This window comes from Mirounga leonina, unplaced genomic scaffold, assembly GCF_011800145.1.
Source record: "Mirounga leonina isolate KUSES-001 unplaced genomic scaffold, KU_Mleo_1.0 Mir_82, whole genome shotgun sequence".
NCBI lineage: Eukaryota > Metazoa > Chordata > Mammalia > Carnivora > Phocidae > Mirounga > Mirounga leonina.
In genome coordinates this window covers 39,102,127-39,116,519 of record NW_023270825.1, presented here as the reverse complement: position 1 = coordinate 39,116,519, position 14,393 = coordinate 39,102,127, and the positions used below count along the sequence as shown (strand labels likewise).

The window sequence follows — 14,393 nt, the reverse complement described above, 5'->3', positions numbered from 1 at the left end:
GAATGGGGAAAAGAAGGGCAAAGGGGACTAAAAAAGAACAGAAGAAAGGGAGAAGAGTGATAAGGAGAAAAGAGAGAAGAGGAGGACAGATGAAGAGGATATTTGTGAGAAAGACTCGTGGAACAGGTAGTGAAGTAGGAGGAGGAAGGAAGAGTTGAAGCTCTGTTCTGCTTGGCTTTGTGACCCCTGAGTAGTGGTTGACTTCAGTGTGAGAGGATGGATGGCTCAGGTGAGGGGAATTCTCAGGCGCTTCCCCAAGGGATCACTTAAATTGCTGACCTCGATTTTGAGAGGCCCAAGCCAGGCTGTCTCAAGGGACTCTCCTGGATGGATTCACAATAGTAATTTGGGAACAAGCAATGTAACCTTCACTTTAAATTGTGATTCTGGAGGAAAAGAGGAGAGGGTATTGCTAATCAGATTAAGCTTCAGACTCCTCACCTCAGCCCCCATCCTCACCCCATGCCTCCCAAGTACTAAGCTAATAGCACACAGTTAAATTCAGGACTTGAAAGCCAATCTTCCAGAAAATCTTCTTCCTCTTTGGTAATTGAAATGTAAACAGATTTCCAAAGCAGCATAGGATAGTTTTACAATATGCCTATAAGAAATTACTAAAATACAATTATGAGAATATATTCTCACTGAGGTTTCACAGAAACTCATATGAACATCCCAAATACACGTCGGAGGCCCCCTATAGTTTAAACAAAAAGAAAACTTTTAAGTCTCTTTTTTCTTTCTTTTTTTTTTTTTTAAGATTTTATTTATTTGACAGAGAGAGACACAGCGAGAGAGGGAACACAAGCTGGGGGAGTGGGAGAGGGAGAAGCAGGCTTCCTGCGGAGCAGGGAGCCCGATGTGGGGCTCGATGCGGGGCTCGATGCGGGGCTCGATCCCAGGACTCTGGGATCATGACCTGAGCCAAAGGCAGACGCTTAACGACTGAGCCACCCAGGCTACCCTTAAGCCTCTTTTTTCAATGTCCTTTCCTCCCTTCTAAATAGTTGGGTTTGGTCTATAGCATAATATTTCAGTAACATAATATTTAATATAATAATAAGGAACGGGATATTATAATATCAAGCATATTTATTCAGACAATATTAAGATATCTTTGTTCCAAACTTTAAAATGTTATCTGATAACCCATGAGTTTCCTAGTTCATACCAAAATGTCCCTGCAAGCTGTATCCAGATATAAGAAATAGCAGGAAGGTACAGCTTTATCAGCAGTCTGTGGTACACTGTGCAGCCTCCTTAAAAATCTCTTTACGCTCTTATTTTCTATTCTTCTGCCTCTTCTGCTATAATTGACCCAGATTCTCCTGCAAGTGTAGAACAGAGAGAAGAAAAGATATGGAAGCCTAAAGGAAGGAAGCAGAAAGATAAGCAAGTCCTTCAAGTTCTCTATGGTCCACTACTGTCATTGGCTACCCAGGCTCTGCCTTAGGAATAAGAAAATTTGCTTTCCAGGGGCACTTCACATAGTGGTTGCCACATGGGCTTTTTAATTTTACAATTGTAATGAGTCTACTAGCATGCTAATCATGCTGTTACTTGTCTTAAGTATTAGGGATTTCAATACAGCGCAGTTTCAAAGATCTTTGATCTAATTTCCCTTTTTTTTTTTTTTGGCAAGTGTACAGAGAAGTAATTAGGAACTGTATCCTCAGATGATACTGGGACCAAATGCATAAGTGAATTTTATTTTCACATTGTATACCTGGAAAAGATCCATCTTCCACTTACTCTAAGAAATTCTAACGCCATAGATAGTGGGGAGAGTGATTTTTGGGTTTCTTGAAGAATTGGCCAGCCAGGGACTATTTGGTGAAACTGTTTTATCCTGTTGTCAGGTTCCAGGCCTAAATGTGAAAGGAACAGAATCTTCTCAAAAAAGTCATGTAGAAAAAATTGGAGATGGCTTTCACAGCTTCAAAAACAGTTAAGTGTGCGCTGAATGACAGAAAGAATAAACAGATTGCTTTTGATCCAAGAGTTGGGGCAACAAAGTCCTTTTAGGATATACAAAGTAACAGGGTATAAATTGCTACAGTGAGTTTCTGAGATAAAATGGAGAGGCCTCATCACAAGTTTACCTTCTTATTGGCCAGAACACAATTTGACTAATATTTTCAGGTGCTCTTTTTAAAGTACTTGCCTCCTACAGTGAAGTATCTGTTTTTTTCTTTGTATATATGAGACCATCTTTTTAAAACACGGATTTTTCTTTTAAACTTCTCTTCCAGCCAGCGTGGTATAGGTCAAATCCATGAACAGGTTAAGCCTCTGACAAGAGAGGGAAAGACACCCCGGCCAATGGGAACGCATGCTGGTGATGTACTGCTCCCAGTTCTGATTCATTGGCCGCCTAGGGTTTGTCATTCTATCCCGGCGTCTGCAAACAGCGTGGGTCGGTTTTCTGTAGTCCAGCTAGCTAAACTGGATTTTGGCCGCCTGCATGTGCAGTTTCAGTTAGGTTCACTTGATCTCTAACTCTTAACAGAAGCAGCTGTTACGTTTCTGATCATTCTCAAGAAAAATCTTGCGTTCCCTAAACCTTGCAGGAGGTCGTTGGAGGTCCCCTGTGACAGAATCACATGACTGTCTAACATGTGCAAATAAATACAAGGTGGAATCCGATGAGCTACAGATGGAAAACCTGCCAGAAACTCAGAGCATGTGCCCCGTGCGTGTATCAGCCGCAGTCGCGTGTGGGTGGGTGGTGGTAGGGTGTGGCTGCCCTTCGGGACCAGAGGTGCGTGGCTGGGGCACCTGCGTGGGGCTCCCGGGGTCACTGGCGAGGGTGGCTCCAGAGGCCTCGGGCCCCGGGGGAGGGGGTCTGGCGGCTGCCTGGGTGCATCAGTGCGTTCAAGCCGCAGCCGCCAGGGGGCAACGAGGCCGCGACCGCGTCCGAGAGAGGTCGAAAGCACGGGGTCGGTCCTCCGGGTTCTGAGAACGGCGTCTTTGCAGGGAGTGGGGTGTGTATTCAAGACAAGTGGAAGCGCGGGGCGGGAGGAGCCGACGCCCTAGGGGGAGCTCCCGAGTCCGGGCTCGACAGACTGCCGGGTTTGGAGGAGCTCTCGATGGCCGGGCCTCCTTACGCTTACACACTCTGTCCAGCCCCCAGGGCCGGGGGCGTAAGGGCCCCAGTCCCGGTTCCGATCCGGGATTCGGCTGCTCCCTTCGGCCTCAGCCTGGGGCCCCGGCCGCGAGGGGGCTGCGGCGAGAGAAGCTGGGTAGGGCAGTGATGTCATCTGCGGCCGCCCCTCCCCCGCCTGCCGGCCCTCGCCGCAGTTCCTGCCCAACGACATCCGGGTCTCTCCAGCTGCTCCGCCGCGCCGCAGCTGTAGCGGCCGCCGAGCCCGCGGGGCGGGGCGGACAGAGGAGTCGGGGAGGGGCAGCACGGCGCCGTCGTGAGCGCGCCTGCGCGGGGACGCGCTCGAGGCGGCGGCGGCGGCGGCGGCGCTAGGGGCGGGAGCGCGCGCGGGAGCGAGGGAGCAGTGGTCTCGGCGCCGGCCCGGCCCGCAGCTTCGGGTGTTCGGGCGGCTGCAGCGCCGGAACGGGTGGTTGGGGAGGGGGGTGGGGGGGCGCCAGGCAGGTGGGGCGCGAAAGCGATGAATCTTCGGATCTTCCTCCTCCTCCTCCGGGACCCGCTCTCCGCCTCCCGCTCCAACGCCCGGATGATCTGAGCCGCGAGGGCGCCGAGAGCGGGGGGCCCGGACGCAGCCCGGCTCCTCCCCTCCTCCGCCCCCTCCCCGGCCTGACCTGGCCGGCGGCCGCCGCGGTGACCCCCTTCCAGCCCCCTCCCCGGCCGCCGTCGCCACCGCTGCCTTGGCCGACCAGGGACCTGCCAGCCCGCGGCTGCTCCTGGTAAGCGCGACGCTCGGGCCGAAGGCGGGCGGGCGGGCGGGCGGGCGGCGCGGGCCTGCGCGGCGGCGGTGGCGGCGGCCAGGCCTGGGCCTGGGGCCTGTAAACAAGCCGGGCGTCTGCCCGGGCGCTCCCGGGAGGAGACACGACAACTCCACCCCCTGGCCCGGCCTCCTCCCCGAAGCCGGGCGGCGGGCCGCAAGGGGTTAACGCTCAGCGAGGGCGGTGGCGGCGGCGGCGCGGGAGGGGGCGCGACCCTCCCGCCGCCGAGGCCCGGCGGGTGTTTGTGGCCGCGACGCGGGCGAGAGCCCCAGGCCAGCCTGGCCCGAGAACGGCGGGCGGAACTTTTCCGAAACGAAGAGTAGGGCGTCGCGGCGCCCCCACCCGCAGGGCCGCCCAGGGCTCCAACCCCTGGGAGGGAGGCCTGGAGAAAGGAGGGGGTAGGCTTCCTTTGGACCGCACTTGGCCTCGAGACACCAAATTCTGGAGGATTTGCTTCAGGTCTCAGAGGGGTCTGAGCTGAGAGTGAGGCTCCTTGAGAACTCAAGTCTGTGATGCCTCCAGTTCATTCATTACATCGAACGAATCCATTGAGGCAAATCACACTGATTTCTTGTATTTTTAACTGTAAATTGTGTGATAAAGTTCTTAATGTTAGAGTTGGGTGGTTGAGGTATGGTTCTGTTCTGCTTGTAGATTTAAATACTGAAACACAGCTGGCTGTGGAGAGCCTTCTACCAACCGCAGTTTAGATACGTTTTGAAAATTTCATCACCTGAGGTATTTTTCCTTGTCTCTTCTCAAGCACCGCATGGTACTTACCATCCACAAAGGTCGTACTTAAGTTGTCCAAGCCAAGAAATGTATGCGCCGCCCCCATCCCTACCCCTGAATTTTCGGCAGATTGCATTAATGAGCGGAATGAATTTTAGTGATTTGTAGAGTGATGGGAGGTGTAAAAATCAGTGGGATATAGGTATTATTTTCTCAGAGTAGGTGATTTTGACATTACTGAAAGAAATTAAAAAATGTTTAAATTGTTCTGAGGAAAAAGGCTTAATCTTTTCAAACTTGCGTATTGGGATTTTAAACACAACCAGTTTTTAGATGCAAAGAGCTCTGAAGAGTAGGGATTTATTTATTTAAACGGTACTCTGCTGAGCCTTAGGGGTTCCACAGCTCCCAGGAGTTCAGCAGGGCTTACTCCCCAATTCCTCTTTAACTGGAACAACTTCACTTTTATAACTTTTATATTTTTACATATTGGGCCTTTTACAAATACTGTATTTCTGTAACACTTTAGAAAATTGATTAGGGAGATAGTGACCCACCCCACTGCCAATTTTCTAATCATAGATGTTACCTTTGATTAAATGTTTCTTTGTCAGTAGATAATTTGAACCACAAAGTAGCATTCCTTGCCTGATGTTACAGTTCTGTTCTTATGTGTAACTCACATATATCTGAATAAACAGTCATGTAGGGATGATTACTTTTAAGCTGCAAGTTGGCGGCAGTGACACATTATTGAAAGTATAGTGAGAAGTGCACATGGAAGTTACTAAAGACATTTTTGATGTGGTATCATCAAACATTTTTCATATTAGTGAAGTAATTTTATTATGGGAGAGGTATATAAGACCAGGAAGTTTGGCTAGCTACCTCAGTATATATTTGAGAAATAAAAGGGTTGAATGCCAGAGTCATTAAAATTTCTTTTTTAGGCGCACCTACGTGGCTCATTTGGTTAAGCTTCCAACTCTGGCTCTCAGCTCAGGTCTTTTATTCCAGGGTCCTGAGTTCAAGCTCCACCTTGGGCGCTATGCTGGGCTTGGAGCCTACTTTAAAAAACATTTTTTTTCTTGGGGCGCCTGGATGGCTCATTCGTTAAGCATCTGCCTTCGGCTCAGGTCATGATCCCGGGGTCCTGGGATCGAGCCCCGCGTGGGGCTCCCTGCTCGGCGGGAAGCCTGTTTCTCCCTCTCCCACTCCCCCTGCTTGTGTTCCCTCTCTCGCTGTGTCTCTGTCAAATAAATAAATAAAATCTTTTAAAAAAATTTTTTTTCTTTTTTGGTGGAAATTTACATAAATTTCTTTAAATATTCTTTTTTTTTTTAAACACAAGTTGTATGTTTTCATATTTCAGTTTGAAAGGCTGGAATGATGACCATAATTACAGTATAACCTGTTGAAGGGAACACTGTACTAGGAGATAAGAATTGTTTAGTCATGACCGTGCTCCAAAATGTCTGTGTCCATGGACAAGTCCTTTAACCTTTTGAGTCTCAGTTCACAAGTCAGTAAAGCCAAAGTGGTAAACTGTATTATCAAATGCATGGCCAGTTGTTAAAAAATTTTTTTATTCTGCTAACATTGTCTATTCAAAATGCTTTGACCAAGTGCCTGGTATTTGCCAGGCACTTAGATGTTTCAGTATTCTATTTTTTTTTTTAAAGATTATTTATTTGACAGAGAGATAGAGAGCACAAGTAGGCAGAGAGGCAGGCAGAGGGAGAGGGAGAAGCAGGCTCCCTGCCGAGCAGGGAGCCTGATGCGGGGCTCGATCCCAGGAGACTGGGATCATGACCTGAGCCGAAGGCAGCCGCTTAACCAACTGAGCCACCCAGGTGCCCCAGATGTTTCAGTATTCTAAATCTGCATGTTATTTAAAAATAAGTGTCTTCCATAAAAGAATTTTAAGTTGGTGGTTGATGTTTAGGGATGATTTTCTTGTAGGCAGGCTTTATTGATTTTTCTGTTGGGATTGGGAAGTCTAGAAAAACTCTTGGGAGGAAGAAGGGTGGGGATTCCACAAGAGAATGGGTGGTTGAGACTGCAGGTTTGAACAAGCACAGGACCCTTGGTAGTTTGATGTGAAGGGCATTATAAGAACACATTATGAAGATGTTTCTGTGAGTTCAAGCTGGGTCTTGCTTATCTTGACTTGTTAATACACCTTTGTCTGAAAATTTGTTTCCTAATACCTAATTTTTTTAAAGATTTGATTTATTTTTAGAGAACGAGAGCACAAGCAGAGGGGAGGGGAGGAGCACAGGGAGAGGGAGAAGAAGACTCCCCGCTGAGCAGGGAACCCACCGTGGGACTCAGTCCCAGGACCCCGGATCATGACCCGAGCCAAAGGCAGACTCCCAACCAACTGAGCCACCCAGGTGCCCCTAGTACCTACTTTTTTTCAAAGGAATCTATAGCAATATTGTGTTGTCACATGGTAAACATTGCTAAGCAGTTACCAAAAACTTAATGAATTTGTTCAGATTATACTTAGACTATTTATTATAGTAGTTAATAAAATGTGTAGCCTATTCTGGCTTAGCTGTGAATGCTTATTTATTTAATAATTTAAAACTAAAGACTGACATATGTCCACAGGAAGCTTGTTGTCCCTGTAATGCGCACCCATAAGAGCTGGATTGATTTCTTAAGGTGGAAGTCCATGATCATGTAGATATAATTATAGGGTGATATTTTGATGATCGACCCCACCCCCCCATGATTATCTAACTCTTGCCTGGGCACCTGACTCTTGAGTGGTACTGATTACTTTCCATCCTTAGATCAGAGGAGGAGGCAGCCATGTAAGAAAGTCGGCTCAAGTGGAGTCCTGTAAGAGTTAAGCAAGAAGATAAAATAAGGTGTGGCCCTGTGAAATGTGTGGACCTTGGGTGAGGGGAAGGTGTGAGGCAACTAGGTAAAAGTTTGTATCTTCCTGTACCTTAGGTAGTAACTTTATGCCAGAATGTGTTCTGTCTTTCATTTCAAATACTGTCGGTGACAAATTTTTAAAATTCAGTTGCTTCATTTATTATTGCACTATTAGCCAAGAAATTCTCTGAATTTCTACCTGGGATTATTAATCACCCTTATATGAAAGGAGCTTGGGTTAAATTACATAAAAATCAAAAGGTTGATTATATTCTTCTTTTGCTCTTTTTAATGTCGAATGTACAAGTAATAATTTTATATTTTATTGAGTCTCCAGAATAGATTCCTTGATGATTTTGACCTTTGCATGTCCTAGCTATCTATGTACTACCTAGATAATCTCTTTACCTAGCTTTTCTTTTGCTGAGACAGGTAGGAGGAGCTAGAGAAAGGAAACGATTAAGAGAGGTGAACTTCTGTATACCTTTATCTAAAATGTAATAGACTAGAATTTTTTTAAGAAACTGAGAGAAGAGTACTAGATGTTAATGTGTATTAATAGACTACTGATACTATGTTTATGAAATTAGAGGTGTCTTAAACATTCCTTGAATAAATGTGTGATAAAGGAGGGAGCTTGAGTTTATAATTTTTAATATGTTTATTTGGAATCCATTGATCAAGTTTATGTAGTATTCATATTTAGGATCTGGATTGAAAGTCATTAGAGTTTTTGTAGCTGATATGATTTGAATTAAAATCCTATGAGAACAAACTACTTCTAGATACAGAATAAAGAAATAATAAAAGCCAGAGTGTATTGACCATTTGTCAGGCTTTAATTTTCCCCACAACCCTCTAAAGTATATGATGTTATTTCTGTTTTACAAATGAAGAAACGTAGATTCAGAGAATCTAAGTAACATGCCACAATCAGAGCTGTGTAGTTATAAAGTTATTTTCAAAATATTCCTGATTGAATTTTTCCCAACTAGATGAGCCTTCTTGTTCCTAGAAATCAAAAATTGAGAAGCTGAATGTTAACACTATGATTTAGATTCCTAGAATTAAAAGACACCTTATAAATTTATGTATAAATTAAGTCTTCCAATACAGGAGTCTCTTCTGAAACCTTCAGAAAAGATTTAAGAAGTTAAGTTCATTTTCTCATTCTCTTAAGTTTCCGAAGTCAACAGAGCTAAACAATTTTATGTCTTAAACTATCATTGTTTAGATTGAGGAATGGAATCAATATTAAATTCTCAAATGGTTGATATCCTTAATGAAGGACTAAGGGAAATGTTTCTAAGTACATACATTAAAGACTTTAGAGAGGAGGTGATGGTAAAATTTTCTAGTGGGGTGATTTGGGGCAAGCTCCTTGATTTCTCTAAGCCTCTGTTTTCTTACCTGTCTTATGGGAAAGCCTTTCTCATAAGGTGTTCTTTTTTTTTTTTAAGATTTTACTTATTTATTGGAAACAGAGAGAGAGCATGAGGGGGGGGGGGGAGGATCAGAGGGAGAAGCAGACTCCCCGCTGAGCAGGGAGCCCAATGTAGGACTCGATCCTGGGACTCCAGGATCATGACCTGAGCCGACAACCAACTGAGCCACCCAGGTGCCCCTCATAAGGTATTCTTGAAGATTAAGTGAGATGATTGTGTAAAATACTTGACGTTTTCTACCATGAAGAAAGTACTAAATAAACAGTAGTTGCTATTGAGTTTGTGAAATCTTGAGATACAGGAATAGAGATTTACTGAGTGTGAGTCTTTGAGTACAGTTTTAGCAGTGAGCCTGGAAACCATACTGTAAGAGATTGAGTAGAGACTTCAGAAGAAGTTATAAAGATTGTGGGCATCTAGAATTTATATATAAAAGTTAAATGTTAAGAGGTAATGGAAGAAAAAGTTGAGTATGAGTAGATTTATTTGAGTATATGAAGCTGGAGAGGTCATGCATTTGGAGTTAATGGTTAGGTGGGAATAGATGGTTAAATAGAGGATAATGAGTAAGAGTAATAGCAAAGGTGAATGTTCAGAGTAGAATGATCAGTAAGTGAAGAAAAACAAGGGTTGGTATTTTGAAGAAAAGTTACAGTTTATGATTAGACATGGGCAAGAAGATACTGCTATGGAAAAAAATGCAAGAGAGAGTAAGAAAACTAAATTCTAATTAATTCAGTTCTTGTAAAAAAAATAGTCTTTATATAAAAGGTATTAAGGCTTTACAGGTGGGTCCTGTGTTATTTAAGGTTGAAAAATTGTATTAGAATAGTACAGATCTTAATTACTTCATATCCAAGCCGTGCTTTTAGCACTCCAGCTGGTCTTTCCCACTTTCATTTTGTGCTGCATCTCCCTTCTCCATTCTATAAACCATCACAAACTTTTTCTAAAAAACTATTTGTATCATATTATTTCTGTGCTTGATATACTTTGTGATTCGTTTTCATCTAGGATAAAGTTTAGAATTCTTTGCTGGGCTTTTGACACTTTCCATAATTGAACTTCAGGATTGATCTGTTTCTCTCTTTTTTTTTAAAGATTTACTTATTTATTTTGGAGAGAGAGTGGGAGGAGAGTGAGTGGGGGGAGGGGCAGCGGGAGAGAATTTCAAGCAGACTCCCCACTGAGGGGGGAGCTAGACGTGGGACTCGGTCATGAGATTGTGACCTGAACCAAAATCACAAGTCAGATGCTTAGCCAACCGAGCCACCCAGGCGTCCCAGGATTGATCTGTTTCAGCCAAACCAGTACACTTGCCATCTCTGGAACACACCCTATCCTTTTATCTCAGTGGATTCTTGTTCATGCTAATTGGTAGGTTGGATTCTTGCCCTTCTTTTTCCCCTCTATCAAAGCTCATTTCTTTTTTTTTTTTTTTTAAGATTTTATTTATTTATTTGACAGAGCGAGACACAGCGAGAGAGGGAACACAAGCAGGGGTAGTAGGAGAGGGAGAAGCAGGCTTCCCGCGGAGGAGGGAGCCCGATGCGGAGCTCGATCATGAAGCTCATTTCTAATATTTCATCTTTCACAAAGCCTTCTCTGATCACAGTGTTTCATCTCTCGTTTCTCTGTACTTCTACAGCAGTATCTATTGTATTATTTGTTAGGCTTTAGTTGTATACTTTATTGCTAGGTATTTGTGTTCTAATTATAACTGTGTGTTCAATTTAATTATAAAACTGGGAAGGGGAAAATACAATAACTTTTTATTATCCCAAAGCTTACCACAATGCCTTGTGGATAGTAGATATTCAGATATTTTGTAAATATTAGGCAAAATCTACCTGAGAGTGGAAGTGATTGCTGTAGGAGGTGGTGGAAACAGTTCAGAGCTTTCGGGTAGCAGACATTTCTGACTTTTCTTCCTATATATTATTTTGGCTGAACCTGGGTATTTAAGTGTGAAGATTATACATATCAGAAATGTGGCAGAGTTCTTATGTTGGTATAGATAATTAGGTTGATTAATTCTAGACCTAAAGGTTTCATTTTAACTTCCAGTGTTTTCACTTTGAGGGTTAATAGGACATTCATAGTCATGCATCTCTTTCCAGAGTTATATTTGCAGATACTACGAACTAGGCAGCCTTTTAAATGGGAGTTGTGGAGTCACAGTAATTAGATGACGTATTAGTTAAAGAAGGGAGATAACTTTGAACTGATTTAATTTGAACCAAAACCATAATACATGAATAGTCTATGTTCATATAAACCTTAAAGCTAAATTTTAAACCATATCAAACTGTTAAACTGTTTCCAGTATTTGGAAAATGCATAGTAAAATTTCCTTTATTGAATTTTTAAATGGATAATTTTATATAGGCAGTCTGGTTGCTAAGACCCATTTATTGGAGTATGATACTAATGAGACCAGAATGATAAATTTTTTTTTTTTTAAAGATTTTATTTATTCATTTGAGACACAGAGATACAGAGAGAGAGCATGAGCAGGGGAGAGGCAGAGGGAGAGGGAGAAGCAGGCTCCCCACTGAGCCAGGAGCCCGATGCGGGGCTCGATCCCAGGACCCTGGGATCATGACCTGAGCTGAAGGCAGATGCTTAACCATCTGAGCCACCCAGGTGCCCCCAGAATGATAAATTTGATTCTTGTGCAACTTTTAAGTTTTTCTAGCTTTAACATTAGCTACTAACAATGATAGCTAACATTGAGCAGTAGGTCAGGCATTATCATAGAAAAATTTTGATTACTGTCTCATTAAATCTTCCTATCTTTGTATATGACATAGATACTATTATTACTTGTATCTTAACAGATGAGGAATTGAGACAAAGGTTAAGTTACTTGTCCAAAGTTTCACAGCCAGTAATAGAAGCTAAACACATGTCCTTGGATTTTTCATAGTTATTGTATATGTGGATCACAGCAGTTTTATTCCTCTTGCTAAAAGAAACTGTTGGCAGTTGTGATGGCTTAGAAAATCTTTGGTTATGAAGGGTATGACTACATTTCCGTTGTACCCAATGAGTGAATCTTGTGACTGAGTTGGGATCCTAGGTGGAAGGGTATACTAAATTTGAAAAGTGTAGTGTCATGTGTTAATGTCAATTCACTTTAGAACTTTTTACCAAGAACTATTAAATTTTGTAATATAAGAAAGATATAGGCATAATACAACTAGTACCACAAGCCATACGCAGGTTTGCCTTAGGGCTTATTCATTACTTTGCAACCCACTGACAGATGCTTTCATCAGGCCTTTATTCAAATTAAATTCTTAGTGAATTTAGGAAGATGGTCTTAAACACAAGCTACCCCATTGGGCTTAAAATAGAAGTTATACTATAAATGGAATAGTTCAATATTAAGATTTATTAAAAATAAATTCCTTGAAAGCAGGGACAGGGTTTTGTTTTAAGTAGATCTCAATATGTGATTGTTTAATCTTTATAGTCTCCTTGCTTATTTTCTGATGAACACATGACAGAGAAAATTGAATGTGAACCAGAAGTATAGCAAATTATGAGAGCATAGATCATGTATAATCCATTTTATATTTAGGCTAGTTCTTTTTACTCATCTGTGATATGACCATTCAGGCAGGGATGTAGATAAATGGTTTTTTTGTGTGTGTATTTTGTTTTGAACCAGGCTATATATGTAGCTTAGATATTTTATTTCAAGAATATGTTATTCAGTGGGGCACCTGGGTGGTTGTCAGTTCAGCATCTGCCTTCAGCTCTGGTCATGATCCCAGAGTCCCGGGATCAGGCCCTGCATTGGGCTCTCTGCTCAGCAGAGAGCTTGCTTCTCCCTCTGCTCCTCACACTGCTCTGCTCTCTCTCTCTCAAATAAATAAATAAAATGTTTAAAAAAAATGTTATTCAAGAACTATTGTGCTATTTCTAAGAATGTAATTCATTACTGATTTTGAATAAATGCCTTGGCTTTTTTTTTTTTTTTTGGCACTTCTACTTTTCTTTAGCATGAGTGGTAGAAAATTGCATCTACTTTGATATTACGTCTGTAGGAGATGTAGCTTGCTTACTTACCTTTGTTACCAAATTTCAGAGATGAAAATATTAATGATAAGGATAAACAAGGAGTGGCTGGCTATATATTGCTTTTTTGATTTTGTTTTACAAACAGAATTACAAAACTTACCAGGCTTTAGAAAAACATCTCTGCAGTATGCCATCATGCTTCAGAATGTAAATAGATGGTAAATAAAATTTTTACTTTTCATAAAGCAGTGGATTATTATCCTTGCTGAGAATCTTTAAGGCTGTTTTAGATGTTAGGGGCTGATCTTAGAAGTGGCAGTTTTTGTTCTGCTCTAACCCACAGCTTAACTCTGAATTACTCCATATCTGTCATCTTCATTTTTCTCTGTGTAAATGCTTCCTGATAGTATAAGCAAGTACTTCAACAACTAGTCAGCCATCTAGTATGATCTTGTACTAGTTTGCTACAGTCAGTAGAATGAGGAGCTCCTTAAGTGCATATGGGATAAATTCATTTTATATACAGTAAAACTCCCAGACTAAGTTAAAGATATTTTTGTCTAAAATACATTGAAAGTGGGTTTCCTAGCTCTCAGAAATTATTCCTTTGTGTCTAAATTACCTTATACTTTGCTTCTCATATAGAAAACACTTCAAAAAATTTACCCATTCATGACTATTGATTGAATGATCAGATGAATAAATAAATAGCTCAGGGAAAGAGAATGTATAGGCCCTAACTTCTAGTCAAAACTACATCTTTCTCTTTTATCCCTTCCATTTTTCAATAATGAGAGTGTCAACTAATAATGTCAAGAAACTTTTTTTTTTTAAGATTTTATTTATTTATTTGACAGAGAGACACAGCAAGAGAGGGAACACAAGCAGGGGGAGTGGGAGAGGGAGAAGCAGGCTTCCCGCTGAGCAGGGAGCCCGATGTTGGGCTCCATCCCAGGACCCTGGGACCACGACCTGAGCCGAAGGCAGACATTTAACAACTGAGCCACCCAGGTGCCCCTGATGTCAAGAAACTTTAAGTCATTAATGAACACAATCTGAAAATCAAATTTTTAATTGGTAAGCTGCACATTTGCTTTAGAGTCCAATATTTTCTTATTAGAAATCAATTCTATTTCTGTAGAGGTTTTAAAAATTAGAACTATGCATTCTATAGAATAAGAAAATGGAAATGGTAGGATACAGTTTGTTTGCAAGTCCTCTTCTATGGGAATACCTTTTCCTGGATAGAAAAGAATTCCTGAGGCTGTTGACAAGAGAGAAGTCATGATGATGGCTATCATTCCCTTGTCCTACATATTAAACAAGTGTCTCACGATATGCAAAATATTATGAATAGAAAAGACATGATCCTTTCCCTCATGA

General features: G+C 42.2%; 1 protein-coding gene across 3 annotated transcripts in view; it reads left to right on the top strand.

Moving 5' to 3' along the window:
• Positions 1–3,478: 3,478 nt before the first annotated feature.
• The window catches only part of PPM1A (protein phosphatase, Mg2+/Mn2+ dependent 1A), a 46,371-nt gene continuing 35,456 nt past the window's right edge, over positions 3,479–14,393 (top strand). The window contains exons 1-2 of one of the 3 annotated variants that reach the window (XM_034992768.1): positions 3,479–3,876; positions 4,570–4,653. The gene's annotated coding sequence lies outside the window, so the exon portion shown is untranslated. Of the gene's footprint in view, positions 3,877–4,171; positions 4,654–14,393 lie in introns of those variants that run through there. The other 2 variants (XM_034992766.1, XM_034992767.1) reach the window with 2 other exon arrangements.